The sequence below is a fragment of the Echinops telfairi genome, unplaced genomic scaffold (assembly GCF_000313985.2).
Source record: "Echinops telfairi isolate 266 unplaced genomic scaffold, ASM31398v2 ScPeMD7_16;HRSCAF=60, whole genome shotgun sequence".
NCBI lineage: Eukaryota > Metazoa > Chordata > Mammalia > Afrosoricida > Tenrecidae > Echinops > Echinops telfairi.
Genome location: NW_022103913.1, coordinates 1,810,743 through 1,825,109, shown reverse-complemented (window position 1 = coordinate 1,825,109; position 14,367 = coordinate 1,810,743).

Here is a 14,367-nt window from a genome sequence, read left to right as displayed (position 1 = left end):
CCAGACAGACTTGCGGAGACAACAACATGCACAAAAACAAGACAGAGCAAAACCAAGCAACAATGTACAACAAAACAGCAACAACATCAAGCCACTGAAAAAGAACAAATTAAAACATACCAAGAAAGAAAAGTTTGTAGTTAGTTCAAGGATTGCTGGCCTTTAAGAGTGTTTTTCAGTCCAGCCTGTTGGGGCACCATGCCCTATAGATTATAACACAGTTAAAAATATAACAGTGCCATTTTAGCCATTTTAAAATGTAGGACTCAGTGACATTTCATTTTCAAACTTAGTTTAAATAACAAGATCTATGAAAATGCCGACATCATACGTTAGAAGGATGATGCTAAGGACCTAGGAGATAGAATAGTATACAAGTTTCTTTCTAGGTTTTCAGAAAAATATAGCTATTTTAATTTTAATTTCCAAAGCAACGCATTAAAAGACAGCAACCAAGGCCCCCAAGGCTGCCTTGAGAAAATGGCCTTTTCTTTACCGCCTCCAAGAGTTTAACTCTTTTCATTGGTAATATCCTGCTTATTAGCAACAAATTTATTGCCAAAAATTTGAAAATTTAGAAAAATTTTATAGTGAAATCTATAAATAGGGACAGATCAGTTTTCTGATATTTTCTCTCTTTTGGTACACAAATATATTTAAAACATTTGGGACCATCCTGACATTTTAATTTTCTTCTCTTCCCCCTCCCTTTATAAAATATTTATTTTTATATAATTTCCAGTGACCTCTACAATATAAACTGTTGTACTGAGCTGAGGATTTTTTAATGCAAATTCCCTGAACCTTGGTATGATGGTTAATTTTATTGACTTGACTAAGCTATGGTTGTTAGTTATTTGGTTAAACTCTAGTCCAGAGGTTGCTAAGATGTTTTCCATGTGATTAGCATTATGTGATTAAAATTTAAATCGTTGGTTTTAAGAAAAGCAAATTACTCTCCATAATCTGTGGGTGGACTTCACACAGTCAGTCAAATCTTTAAGGTAAACCTAGAGGTTTCCCAAGGGAAGATACTGTGTTTAACTTACAAATGGACTTTCTGCCAGAATTTCACTCACTCTCCCACTGCCTGAACTACCCATCTGGGGCACTGTGAAAAAAACAAACTCATGGCCATTCAATCAATGCGCACTGATAGTTCCCTCCTTTGGGTGCCCAAGATTATAACTGTTTATGGGAGTAGGAAGCCCAATCTCTCTTCAGTAGAGCTTCTGGTGGTTTCAAACTGCTGATCATGCAGATCACAGTACAACCTGTAACCACTCTGCTACCTGTGTTCTCTCTGGCTTACAGATCCTGAATTTGCCAACCCTCAAACCCTTCAATCACATGAGATAATTCCTCAAAGTCAATCAATCTTTCTCTCTGCAGTTGTATGATCACCATAACCCATTCACCCAAGTGGAAATAAGTGGCTTTTCAAGTTAAAAGAAAAATTTCTTAACTTTCAAATGGTTCCTTTTGTCCATCCTGCCTACTATTGCAGTGTGTCATTTCTCATGTAGATCTTGATAGTCACTCTCTAACTGGACTCTGTCTTCAAGGACTATTCAACAGTCCACTCCTATTGCCAGAGAACTGTTGCTAAAGCAGGAGTCTCTTTGTTGCTTCCAAACTTATCATGGTTCTTAGTTACTGTATTACCCTGTTTCCCCGAAAGTAAGACATCCCCTGAAAATAAGACCTACTTACAGTTTTGCCTCTCGCTGAAATATAAGGCATCTCCCCCAAAATAAGACCTCCCGAAAATAAGGCCCCCCTGAAGCTACCGTAACTCTGGATTCTGGACCGTAGCAGACAGGAAGTGTGAGGTCTCTTTTAATGAAACAATAAAACAATAATCAATAAATGTGTACCAAATTCTTCTTCATGGAAAAATAAGACATCCCCTGAAAATAAGACCTAGCGCATCTTTGGGAACAAAAATTAATATAAAACACTGTCTTATTTTCGGTGAAACAGGGTAGTTACCCTAGGCTGCTATAGCAAATGGCCACCATTTAGTGGATTAAACCAGAAGGAATGCATGGTTGCACACTTTTAGAGGCTAGAACCTTCACTCCCTCTGAAAGCTCAATGTGTTCCTTCTCTCTTCTAGCAGCTCGTGGCTCCTGGCTTTCCTCGTAGCAGCATAACTTCACTCTCTGCTTCATCTTCATTAGACATGCTTTGTGTCTCAAATCTCCCTTTCCTGTAGGGCCCACTTTGAATCTACAGTGATCTGATTTTGAGATCCGTAATGTTATGGATTAAATTGTGAAAAAATAGTGGGGTATTTTGTGCTATGTTAATGAAGTCATAGTGGAGATACTGCCTATTTCACCTAAAAGAAATTTCTGGGAGATTTTTCTTTCACTTGCCTTTAATCACTGTGATTAAGTTATGTTTGCAATTTCAGCAATGATTGCTCAAACAACTCAAATTTGGTTATACTAGTAAATGCATAATTAAAATACAAAGGAAATAGAATGTAATTCAATTTATAAATGGTATCTTATTCTGCATTCATCAAAGGCACATTGCATTGTTATTTATCGCGTGTGCATGAGTGTGTGTGTGTGTAGGTTCTCAATTAGATTGTTTATCTTGTGAGGACTGAAATTGGCTCCTATTCTCTTTGGACCCCTAAACCAGCGTCTTAGTAAAATTTGGTGATGATCTGGATCAATAGCTCACAGAATACAGTGTGGATAGCACACTTTTCTCAAACTGTACATGATATTTAGGCGGAGGTGTCTTAGGAAAATTGACAGGATTTTGTTTAGTATTATTTGTTACATGTGGAGAGGAGTTGTTTACTGCTAGTGAACTCATTGGAAATAATCAATGTGATAAAGACTCCCAAACTGGATGTTTTGCAGAAAGTTCTGTAACACTTATGACTTGGATGGATCTCTCTACTCTCCTATTGGTTGAATGTCTGAAAGAGAAAAATAAAAATACTTCTTAACTCAACTCTTTCTTATCTAAGAGAGATATCGTGCTCATTTCCAATTTGGATTACATTCGTTTCTCTAAGAAATAATTTGTAAGCACAAAAATACCAATGGATGGAGTGCTTTCTAGTAAGAGCAAATATTACTTGCTGTTATCAGTGTATTTTTCATGTATGAGGTCTTCTACATGATATCCTGTTTCCCTGAAAATAAGACAGGTATCTTATATTAATTTTGCTCCCAAAGATCTTTGCTCCCAAAAATGCACTAGGTCTTATTTTCAGGGGATGTCTTATTTTTCCATGAAGAAGAATACAGTACACATTTATTATTTATTGTTTTATTAAAAGAGACTTCGCACTGTCTGCTCTGGCTACGCTGCGGCCAACAGTGAGCTGTGCAGTGGCACACATCGCTACGGTCCAGAATCCAGAGTTATGGTAGCTTGGGGGGTGTGTGCGTGTCATTTTCAGGGAGGTCTTATTTGGTGGGGGGACCTTATATTTCAGCGAGAGGCAAAACTGTAAGTAGGTCTTATTTTCGGGGGATGTCTTACTTTCTGGGAAACAGGGTAATAAGGTGGCAAAAACACATCACTTGCTCATCTGGCAACCATATGCATTCAAGCAGGCTAGGGCATTTAGACGTCATAGTGAAGCCTGTGCCTTGGGCAACTCGGAGCCCCACAACCAGATCACATGGAACCTGCATCGTGGTCTTCATGTCAGTTTGATTTTGTTTGAGATGCCACAGGTATTTCATACTACAGTATTTCCTTTCCCTTTCTGCAGCGAATATTTATTAAATGCCATGGAAATTTATGCTTGAACTGGATAAGGACATGTTGAATGTGATTAGTATATGTGAAACTGCCTGAGGGAAATTTCATTATCAAATTCAGAGCCGAGTTCTATTTAAAGGTGCGGATAGCAGTATGCGTGTTTTTTATTTCTGCATGCTTGTGTCACCTAGTTGTTGTTTTTTTAAAAAAATTGTCAGGAATTGAATGCTCAAAGAATCCCATAGAGCATGATGAATTTTTCTTGCCTGGGCTTGCTTAATCACCAGGCTTTGGTAAGCGAGAACATATTGTTGCTATTTTTTAAAGGAGTGAGTAAATGAACTTGTACTTGGACACACTTGTGTACTTGTGTGGTATGCTGTGGGAATGCTGAAGAATGTTATTGGCCAGAGTTGTGGAAGACTGTGGAGAAAGAGATTAAGTATGCTGACATGTCACAAGAAGAAGAACTACTCCTCGGGGTAGAGCCAATAGGCTATAGTTACAGGGTAGGATTATGAGTATTCAATTAGAATGTTCCCTCATATTTTCTCCACCCTTACTTCCATTTTGATGTAGAACAGAGGATATGTTAGGGGTAAGAGTGAAATAAAAAATTCTCTCTTGTTCTCTGTTGGTCTCGAGAGCCGTTCTACGGAGTCCTGTAGAGTCACTTTAAGTCAGAAAGAAACAACTATAGCAGGTGTTTTGGCTTTGGTAGCTTTTTTAAGGAGGCCTAGTCACATGTTCGGCTGCTAACCTCAAGGTCAGCAGTTAGAATCCACCAGCTGCTCTGAGGGAGAAAGAGGAGGTTTTCTACTCCCGTAATGAGTTCTGGCTCAGAAACCCACAAGGGCAGTTCAACTGTATTCTCTAGGGTCTCTATGAGTGAGAATCAACTCGATGGCAGTGAGGGAGTAGAGTGGAACAGTGAGTGAGCACTGGGCTGCTGACCAAAGTTCAGGCGTTCAAACCCACTAGCTTTTCTATGGGCGAAAACTGAGTGTCTGCTCCAGTAAAGACTGGTCTTGGAAACCCTCAGGAGCAAGTCTTCTTTGAGGGTCACGATGAGTAGGAGCTGAATTGATGGCAGTGAGTTTTAGTGGGTAGCTTCTTTGCATGAACTGATTTAGCAGTAGCAGTCTTTGGAATCTATGACTACTGATTAAATATTAAATTTTCTAGAAAGATATTAGGAATGGGACAGATATGAAAACACTGTAACCTCTTAAGGAGAAAGCTATTACTATAACAGATTTTTCTATATACCTGAATACTTCACTTTTCCAGGTTTAACTTTTATGAAGGTGCATGATTAATTGACAAGTTATGCTTTGTTTAATTTATATATATTTTTAGAGAAACACATTAAGTGACCAATTTTGAATATTAAAAAATATATCCACAACTGAAAGTCAAATCTACTGTAAGGATTACTTTTTTATCTGGAGAAATTTGCATGTATTTCATCATAGCTAAAGTGAAAATTAGAGTGGGGCATTCAGAATGCAATAACATTATAATATAATGTGTCTTGTGGTAAGAAAGGCCTCAGTCATTTGGTAGTTATCTGGTTTGGGGCAATTACTTAACTTTTCTGTTAGCTGTAAAAGAAAGGGGATAATGGGTGATTTCAGACAAAAGGTTGGAAGTTCAAGTAGAGACAACTCAGGACAAAAACTTGGAAGTGTACTTCTGAAAAGCAGCCACTTGAAACCCCTATGAAGAACAGTTCCACTTGTGACACACATAAAATTCCATTAGTCAGTGGATTGGATGGCAAATGTCACACTGATGTGAGACATTCTGAAAGCCTTTGGTATTGAATATTAGGTATTCAAATGTTGAAAAACCCCTTGCCCTGGGCCCATATTATGGGGGAAAGTACTGCTGTAATAGAATGAGGAGGCAGGGGAGGAGAGGGAAGCAATCGAATTACTCCTGCAAAGGATAGGACATTTGTTATTATTGTTACACATTGAGTTGGTTCTGACCCACAGCAACCCTGCGCACAACGGATTGAAACACTGCACGGTCCTACGCCGTCTTCACATTAGTTCCTCTTCTTGAGCCCAATTTTGCAGCCATGGTGTCATTCAAGTTATGAACATTCACTGTATTTCTCCAGAAGGTTGTCTAAAGAAGAGCTTTTCTCATAAAGAATATTTGTTTGTGGAGTTTCCTTAAGAAAAGCATTACATTGAGGTGGAAACAATAAAGATTTTATTTTAATTCAGTTGAATATATATTAGTATTTACTCTCCTTGATTTTACACCTATTTTGTATATGATTTTTTTTGTCATTCAAAATAATAGTAAATAGTCAGATGCCAGAGATTTGCTTTGTGAAACTTTATAGTACTTTCACTTTCACTTTTGTGTTGTAACTCTGGTCTAGTCTCTGGTAAAAATGCTATTTCCAGGGAGGCAGACAGATCTTACTCAAGAGATAAAGGGAATATCGCTGACAGAAAATTGCCATCTGATGCAGAATTTTCCATTTACACAGCATAACTTATTTCAGTCTTTCACAGTGTAATCTTTGAAATATTGAGGTTTGATAAAACCTGAAGAGGCAATTTTTATACACAATACAAGTCTTACAGAATGATTTATATAGGATCTATATAATTATATAAGCCAATGTTATATTCTCTAAGATGGAAATTTTCTAATCTTCTATTGAAGATTCTCTCTCCTCCTGTCCCAGACCTCTTTATTTTCATTTTTCTCTATTAACATTTCTGTAACTTACTGCATCTATTCCCTGAGCAGAGAGTAGCAGCGTGGTGCAAGCCAGTGTACAGGTGTTGTTCTTATGGCATCACTCACTGGTCTCACTCAAATTGTCTATTTCTCCTTAGCGTCCACCACAGGTCAGCCTTCATAGAGGAATAGATTTTAGGATTTGTAGACATTGGAGTTATGTGGATGGAACTAAATGATGTAACTTACACTTACGTAACTTACTATGTTGGAATCCAGAAAAACATCAAAATAAGCTTCATTCTTACTTCTGGATATCATTATTTTATTTCTTAAAGAGTATGAAAAAGAAGGTGCACTTGGATAGTGCAAACACTTACCATGATCAGCTCCTAACAGAAAGCAGTTTGTGACCACCCAGATGTTCCTCAGAAGGAAACTGTGGACTCTGAAGAGGTGTCCCTGTTTCAAAAATGTTGATGTCAGCCCAATGGTAACTGGCTTATGAAGAAGAAAGATTCGTTTTGGATTTTTTTTTCTAAATACACAATTGGATTGACTCTAATAGCTATTTCTTCAAGGTGTTTGTTTAAATTTTGGATCATCTTTTAGAAAAGATCAGAAGCATTTTCTTTTCTTAAAAAAAAATCTTTTATTGGGGGCTCTTATCACCATCCATACGTACATCCATTGTGTCAAGCACATTTGTACATATGTTGCCATCATCATTTTCAAAACATTTCCTTTCTAATTGAACCCTTGATATGAGCTTATCATATTTCTCCCTCCTCCACCCTCCCTCCCTCATGAACCCTTGATCATTTATAACCGCCACCCCCCTTTCACCACCATGTGTTACATCAACTGCTGTCTTCCTTCACACAATTTTCTGTTGTCCATCACCCTAGGGAGGAGTTATATGTAGACCGTTGTGATTGGTTCCCCCTTTCTCCCCACACCTTCCCCTTCCCCTCCTGGTATTTCTATTCTCATTATTGGTCCTGAGGGGTTGATCTTTCCTGGATTCCTTGTGTTTCCAGCTCTTATCTATAGCAGTGTACATGCTCTGGTCTACTCAGATTTATAAGATAGAAATAGGTCATGATAGTGGGGGAGAAGAAGCATTGAAGAGCTAGAGGAAAGTTGTATGTTTTATCGGTGTTATACTGCACCCTGACTGACCCGTCTCTGCCTTGTGACCCTCTGTAAGAGAATGTCTAATTGTCTAAAGATGGGGTTTGGATCTCCACTCTGTGGCCCCACCCCTCATTTACAATGATATAAGTTTTTTTCTTGGGGCTTTGATGCCTGATACCTGATCCAATCGACACCTCATGATCACACAGGCTGGTATGCTTCTTCCACATGGGCTTTGTTGGTTCTCAAGTAGGTGGCTGCTTGTTTATCTTCAAGCCTTTAAGACCCCAGATGCTATATCATTTGTTAGCCAGGCACCATCAGCTTTCTGCACCTTATTTGCTTATGCACCCATTTTGTCTTCAGTGATCGTGTTGGGAAGGTGACCATCACATAATTCAGGATTATTAGAACAAAGTGCTCTTGTGTTGAGGGAGTACTTGAGTAGATGCCCAATGTCCATCTGCTACCTTAGTACTTAACATATAAATATAAGTACATAGATCTAGTTCCCTATCGTTATATATAAATATATTTACGTATGTACATGCCTTTATTTAGACCTTTATAAATATCCTTTACCTCCCAGTTCTTTCCTGTATTTCCTTTTATTTTCCTCTTGTCCCACTATCATGTTCAGCCTTCATTCATGTTTTAGTAATTCCTCTCGGTTACTTTGCCCTTGATTAAGCCCCACCAGGCATCCTATAGCCTTCTTTTCATCAATTTTAGATCACTTGTTGTTTCCTTGTCCCTGGGTTTGTTGACATCCTCCTTCCTATGTCCCGCCTTTCCCTCTCCTGTGTCCCCCTGTAACCTTAGATCCCATTGTTTTCTCCTCTGAATTGTTTATTCTGCCTATCTTATCAAAATAAACATGTAGAGACAGTAATAAGCATAAAAACAAGACAAAGCCAGACAAAACAACAAAGGAAGACAAAACAAATGACCCCCTCCCAAATAACAACAAAAACCAATGACAAAAAAGGAAAAGCCTACAAATGGTCCATGTCTGTTTGTTGACATTTAGAAGTGTTTTCCAGTCGAGTCTGATGGGGTGCCAAAGTCTATTTTTGATATTCCCCAGGGACTTCATTGCTTTGCTCTTCTTGCTGCTCTGTTACTTGCCCTTAGTTATTCACCCCAGTGTAATGGGGTCAGATCAGGCACAATTCCCTCATTGTGTCTCCAGTGTTGTCCCCATAGTGCTATAGTTCGGTGAGGGAATTTGTGTCTCATGGTGGGGCTGACCCTATGGTCCTCTCTGTGCATTGGGTGCTCTCCTCAGGGCTTGGTGGGCCAGGATGTGTTCCACTCACTCTCCTTCCTTCTTCATTTTCTCCTGTGTGTTCTGATCAGACATGACCCTCTCCCCAAGATGTCCTCTGAAGTGCCTTCTTTGAGGGGTGAATGGGGTCCATGTAGTTGGGATTGGGGGCAACCCTGCACACCTCTCTAGTGGTTCCCAGCTAGATGCCGTCTGTTGTATTCACGTCTTGGCTCACTGGGTGGAAGCCTGGCCCCATTTTTTTAAGCTTATCTCAGTGGACTCATGCTGCACTTGTTCTTTTGTGCTTGGCTTACTTCACTTAGCATAATTTCCTCCAGTTATTCCCATGCGGTAATGTGTTTCATGTGTTCACCACTACTTTTTAGGGTTTTGTAGTACTCCATTGTATATATGTACCACAATTTTTTGATCTATTTGTCCGTTGATTGAAATTTGGGTTGTTTCCAACTACTTGCAATTGTGAACTGTGCTGTGATGAACATTAGAACACAGATGTCTGGCCATGGTTTGTTTCTTTTCTCTTCCCCTAAGAGGGGGATGGTTGGGTCATATGGTAGCTCGATTTCCATCTGTTTTCGATATCACCAAATCGACTTCCATAATGGCTGTACATACATACAGGTCCACCACCTATCTTACCACAGTCCCTCTAACACTTGTTACTTTCTGATTTTTTGAATTGGGCTATAGGTGTTAGGTTGTATCTCATAGTTATTTTAATTTTCATTTTTTCTTATGGCTAATGATTGGGAACATTTTCTCATAGTTTATTGGCCATTCATATTTCTGCCCTTGTGAATCTTCTGTTCAGGTCCTTTGCCCTCCTCCTTAGTGGGCAGATCGTTTTTTTTTTTCTTATTGTAAGCTAGCAAGGTATTGTAGATTTATAAATAGTAATAAGGTCTTTGTCTGATTTGTCATTACTAAAGATGTTTTCCCAATCTGTGAGCTCTCATTACTGTCTTGGTGAATTCTTTTGATGTACACAGGTATTTTATATTCAGTATATCCCAGTTGTCAATTTTTGCCTCCTCTGTATTTGTGTCCATCCTTATTTCAAATAGCCTATGTATTCCCAGGGCCAAAGTTCTCAGGTTTGTCCTAATTCCCTCATTGATGGCACTAATAGTGTGGGGTTTTACCTAAAGGTCTATGATCCACCTTGAGTTTATTTTTGCCACTTTAAACAGGAATAACAAAAGAAACTTCTAGAAATCAAAACTTTCACTTCTCATGTCCTTTCCAGAAAACAATAGAATAAACAGTGTGGCCTTATATGGCCTCTGGCTAGCCAAACTAAAACTACCATAAGGCAGACGTCAAATAAGCATCTACTCTCGATCTTCATGATTTGTTTCTCTAGGATTCCACTCCTGGTACCATAATGTGTTAGACTGAGTTGACTAGAGAAACAAATCCAGAGACAGTCATATATATGTAAGAGAGCTTTTATTTTTCATTTAAAAAATTCATTTTATTGGGGGCTCATACAACTCTTATCACAATCCATACATACATACATTGTGTCAAACACGTATGTAGATTTGTTGCCATCCTCATTCTCAAAACATTTTCTTTCTACTTGAGTCCTTGGTATCAGCTCCTCATTTTTCCCCTCCCTTCCCCACACTCCCTCCCTCATGAACTCTTGGTAATTTATAAATTATTATTATTTTGTCATGTCTTACACTGTCTGATGTCTCCCTTCACCCACTTTTCCATTGTCCGCCCTCCAGGGAGAGGGTTATATGTAGATCATTGTGATCGGTTCCCCCTTTCTACTCCACCTTTCCCTTACCCTCCTGGTGTCTCTACTCTCATTATTGATCCTGAGGGGTATATCTGTCCTGGATTCCCTGTGTTTCCAGCTGTTATCTGTAACTGTGTACATCCTCTGGTCTAGCTGGATTTGTAATGTAGAATTGGGATCATGATAGTGGAGTGGGGGGGCAGGGGCAGCGGAGAGTAAGCATTAAAGAACTAGAGGAAAGTTGTATGTTTTATTGCACCCTGACTGGCTCATCTCCTCCCCATGATCATTCTGTAAGGGAATGTTGCCTACAGATGCGTTTTGGGTCTCTACTCTGCATCCCCCTCATTCACAATGATACAATTTTTTGTTCTTTGATGCAGGATACCTGATCCTATAGACACATTGTAATCACACAGGCTGGTGTGCTTTTTCCATGTGGGCTTTGTTGATGTCACCTAGATGGTCGCTTGTTTATCTTCAAGCCTTTAAGACTCCAGACGCTATATCTTTTGATAGCTGGGCACCATCAGCTTTCTTCACCACATTTGCTTATACACCCACTTTGTCTTCACTGATCATGGTGGAAAGGCGAGCATCATGGAATGCCAATTTAATAGAACAAAGTGTTCTTGCATTGATGGAGTACTTGATGGAGTACTTGAGTACTTGAGGCCCAGTGTCCATTTGCTACCTTAATACTAAACTTATAAATATATGCACATAGATCTATTTCACCATCGTCTTATATAAATGTATTTATGTATGTACATGTCTGTATTTAGACCTCTATAAATACCCTTTGCCTCCTACTTCCTTCCTCCATTCCCTTCCACTTTCCTCTTGTCCCACTATCATGTTCAGCTTTCATTTGGGCTTCAGTAATTCCAGGAGAGTTTTATATCAAAGAGCAATTGCTTATTGAGAAGACATCCCAGCCCAGTCCAGATCAACTCCATAAGTCCGATATTAGCCCAGATGTCCAATACTAGTGCATAAATTGCTCTTTAGACTCACTCAGCACATGCAATGATGCCGAATGCAAGAAGATCACACATCAGTGAGTGGTAAGTCTTGTGGATCCAATGCCAGCAGAAACATCTCAACACAGGCACGGGTTTCTACATGGCTCCTCCATGTCTCTAACTGTCTCAATAGCAGGAAAATGAAACAGAGAGAGAGTGTGGCCCACATCCAGGGAGAAAGAGAGGACATTCCCAGAATCCTCATGATAAGGCCATGCCTACAAGAAGGCATCATCAGGCTGTGACCTGATTGACAAACTAGACTCCACACCTAGACTTATTTGTCAAGTTGACATGAAATTATGTAACTACCACCTCCTCTGCCTACACAAGGAGAAAGAGAATCCAATTTATCACCAGCCCAAGGCCTATTGTTATGGGACAGTGGTCAGACATGCCTCCATTCTCCATACTTCTTTTCCCAATTCTGACACTGAATGTTCCTTTCATAGGACTCTATGTTTCTGCTGGGTCTGAAAATCTGCTGTAATGGTCACACAGAACTCTCTGACAATATTCACCCTTATGGGGGTTTATTAGGGAAGTTAACAGGTTAACACAAGTCAAGATCAGCAAATATTAAGGAGATAGTCATTGGTCTTCAGTAACACCTCTCCTCAGCCAGTATCCAAGTCTCTTTCTAGTCCTCAGCCTCGCTTCCATGTGACCCATGTGACCTTTGCTTCTGTGGGCCAAAAAAATCAGCCCACTGTTCTGCCTCATAGCTTTATAGTTTCAGTACCACTTAGCTGTTCTATCTCATGATCTGGTTGTCTTGGCCTTGGATCTTGGCCTGACTCTTTTGCTCTGTCTCTGTACCATACCCTCTGGTCCCTCTGGCATCAGCCTGCATCACTTCAGATATAGACCTCAAATGTTCTCTAATGGTGGCTTTTCTTCCTTGATGGTTGTGGAATTTCTTTCTCTCTCTCTCTGTTCCTGCTTCTGGGATGGTTCATACTTATAGCCAGGGCAAAATTGACTCCTCGATTTATTGCTTCCTACATTCTACCTGCATGGCTGCACTCAATCATCTGGTGGGAGTTACAGACATAAGTAGAAGAATCATATTATAAAATTTCATTTCATCACAAAGATAGAAAATATTTTTCTTGAATTGATTTTGAATTTAATTTTATGGAGGATTGATTTTCAAATTGAGAAGGGAAAAATCCCAGACTAGACATAGTAATTTGTTTTTTATTAAGGGCAGAGAAAAAATGATATTCCTTCAATTTTATTTTGAGACATGGTACTTAGTCTTAGTATTATTATGGGATATTGAGAATATTTGTTTATCACTAAGTTTGAGAATAAATAAGGATGAGAGCAACTAACTATGTGAGGATTAAAGGGAAAAAGATGGACTTTGGAGTCAACCATTAGGAGGTTTCATTCTTTGCTCTAGTTTTTGATTGCAGGCAACCCTGGTCAAGTCCTTTAAGCTCATTTAATTTCTGTTTTTTTTTCTCCCTCTGAGAATGACGATACCACTAACAATTTGGTACAGTTAGGTGAGAATTAAGATGGAATAAATTCTGCAAATACATCCATGCAGTGCTTGATAAATACTGGATGAGGCAGTATTTCTTCCTTTGAAATAAGACAACTTTAGGGTTAAATACACTACCAAATTTTAAATCTTGACTTTTAAGGATTAAAATTTCATCTAAACCCTTCACTTCTCTAAGTGATTTTCACATTGCCTCATGATATTAGCTGTGACTGTTGTCATATTGATAAGATCTTCATATGTGCTTCAGAGGGAAGTACACAAAGAGACTGGTAGTATTGCGCTGAAGCATAAATTTCTATTAAGGATTTAAAAATGTGTTGAGAGATTAATAAAACAAGGATAAAAAAAGCAACTTGTGGCATGAAAAGAAATTAATTGTGCAACATACTAGCTTTCTACACCGTGACTGAAAATGTTCGTATTCCCAAAGAACACTCTGAGAGGCGGGGCTGACGGCAAGTCAGTAACCACAGCAGATGATAAAGTGTGTAGTAAGGGTAAAGATGAGAAAGCAGTTCTAAAGACTCCCTGAACATTCTTAAAAAATTAGATAAGTGTGGAACAAACATCACTAACTGAACAAAATAACAGCAGGTGAAATTCAACCTAGGCAAGTGTGAAATAGGACACACTGAAGAATTTGATTTTTGACTTCAACACGAAAATTTATTCTCCTACAATTTAGGAAATAGAAGTCTAAATTCAGAGTGCTAGATTGAGGAGAAGGTTCTCTCTCTCTCTGCTCTGGGTAAGGGGTCTTATACTTTCAACATCTGTGGTCCTGTACTTCCCTGGATATCTCCGTACATCTTAGTATTAATCTTCGTCTGATTTCTGTTGAATATTTTTCTAGACTGTGTTCAGTTATCATCCTAAAGGATTCTTCTAGACTTGGTTAAGTTATACTAGATATATATTACTAATGCTCAAAATATAGGATCATCAGTGAACAATCCCATTGGAATTGGAAATGATTACTAACACAAGCACCGGAGTCACCTCTCACCTAATATTATATAGGATAGATCTAACTTTTGCCCCTGCCAATGTCTTATTTATTGCACTATATGGCTTTTTTTATGGACTTATCTTTATGTAGGTTGCCCTAATCAGAAGAAATGAATGTTTCAGGTTACCTGGTGTAACATAAACCACTCCTTTCCAAGTAACTCTGTGAGGGCTAAAGTTGCATGTCAATATTGCT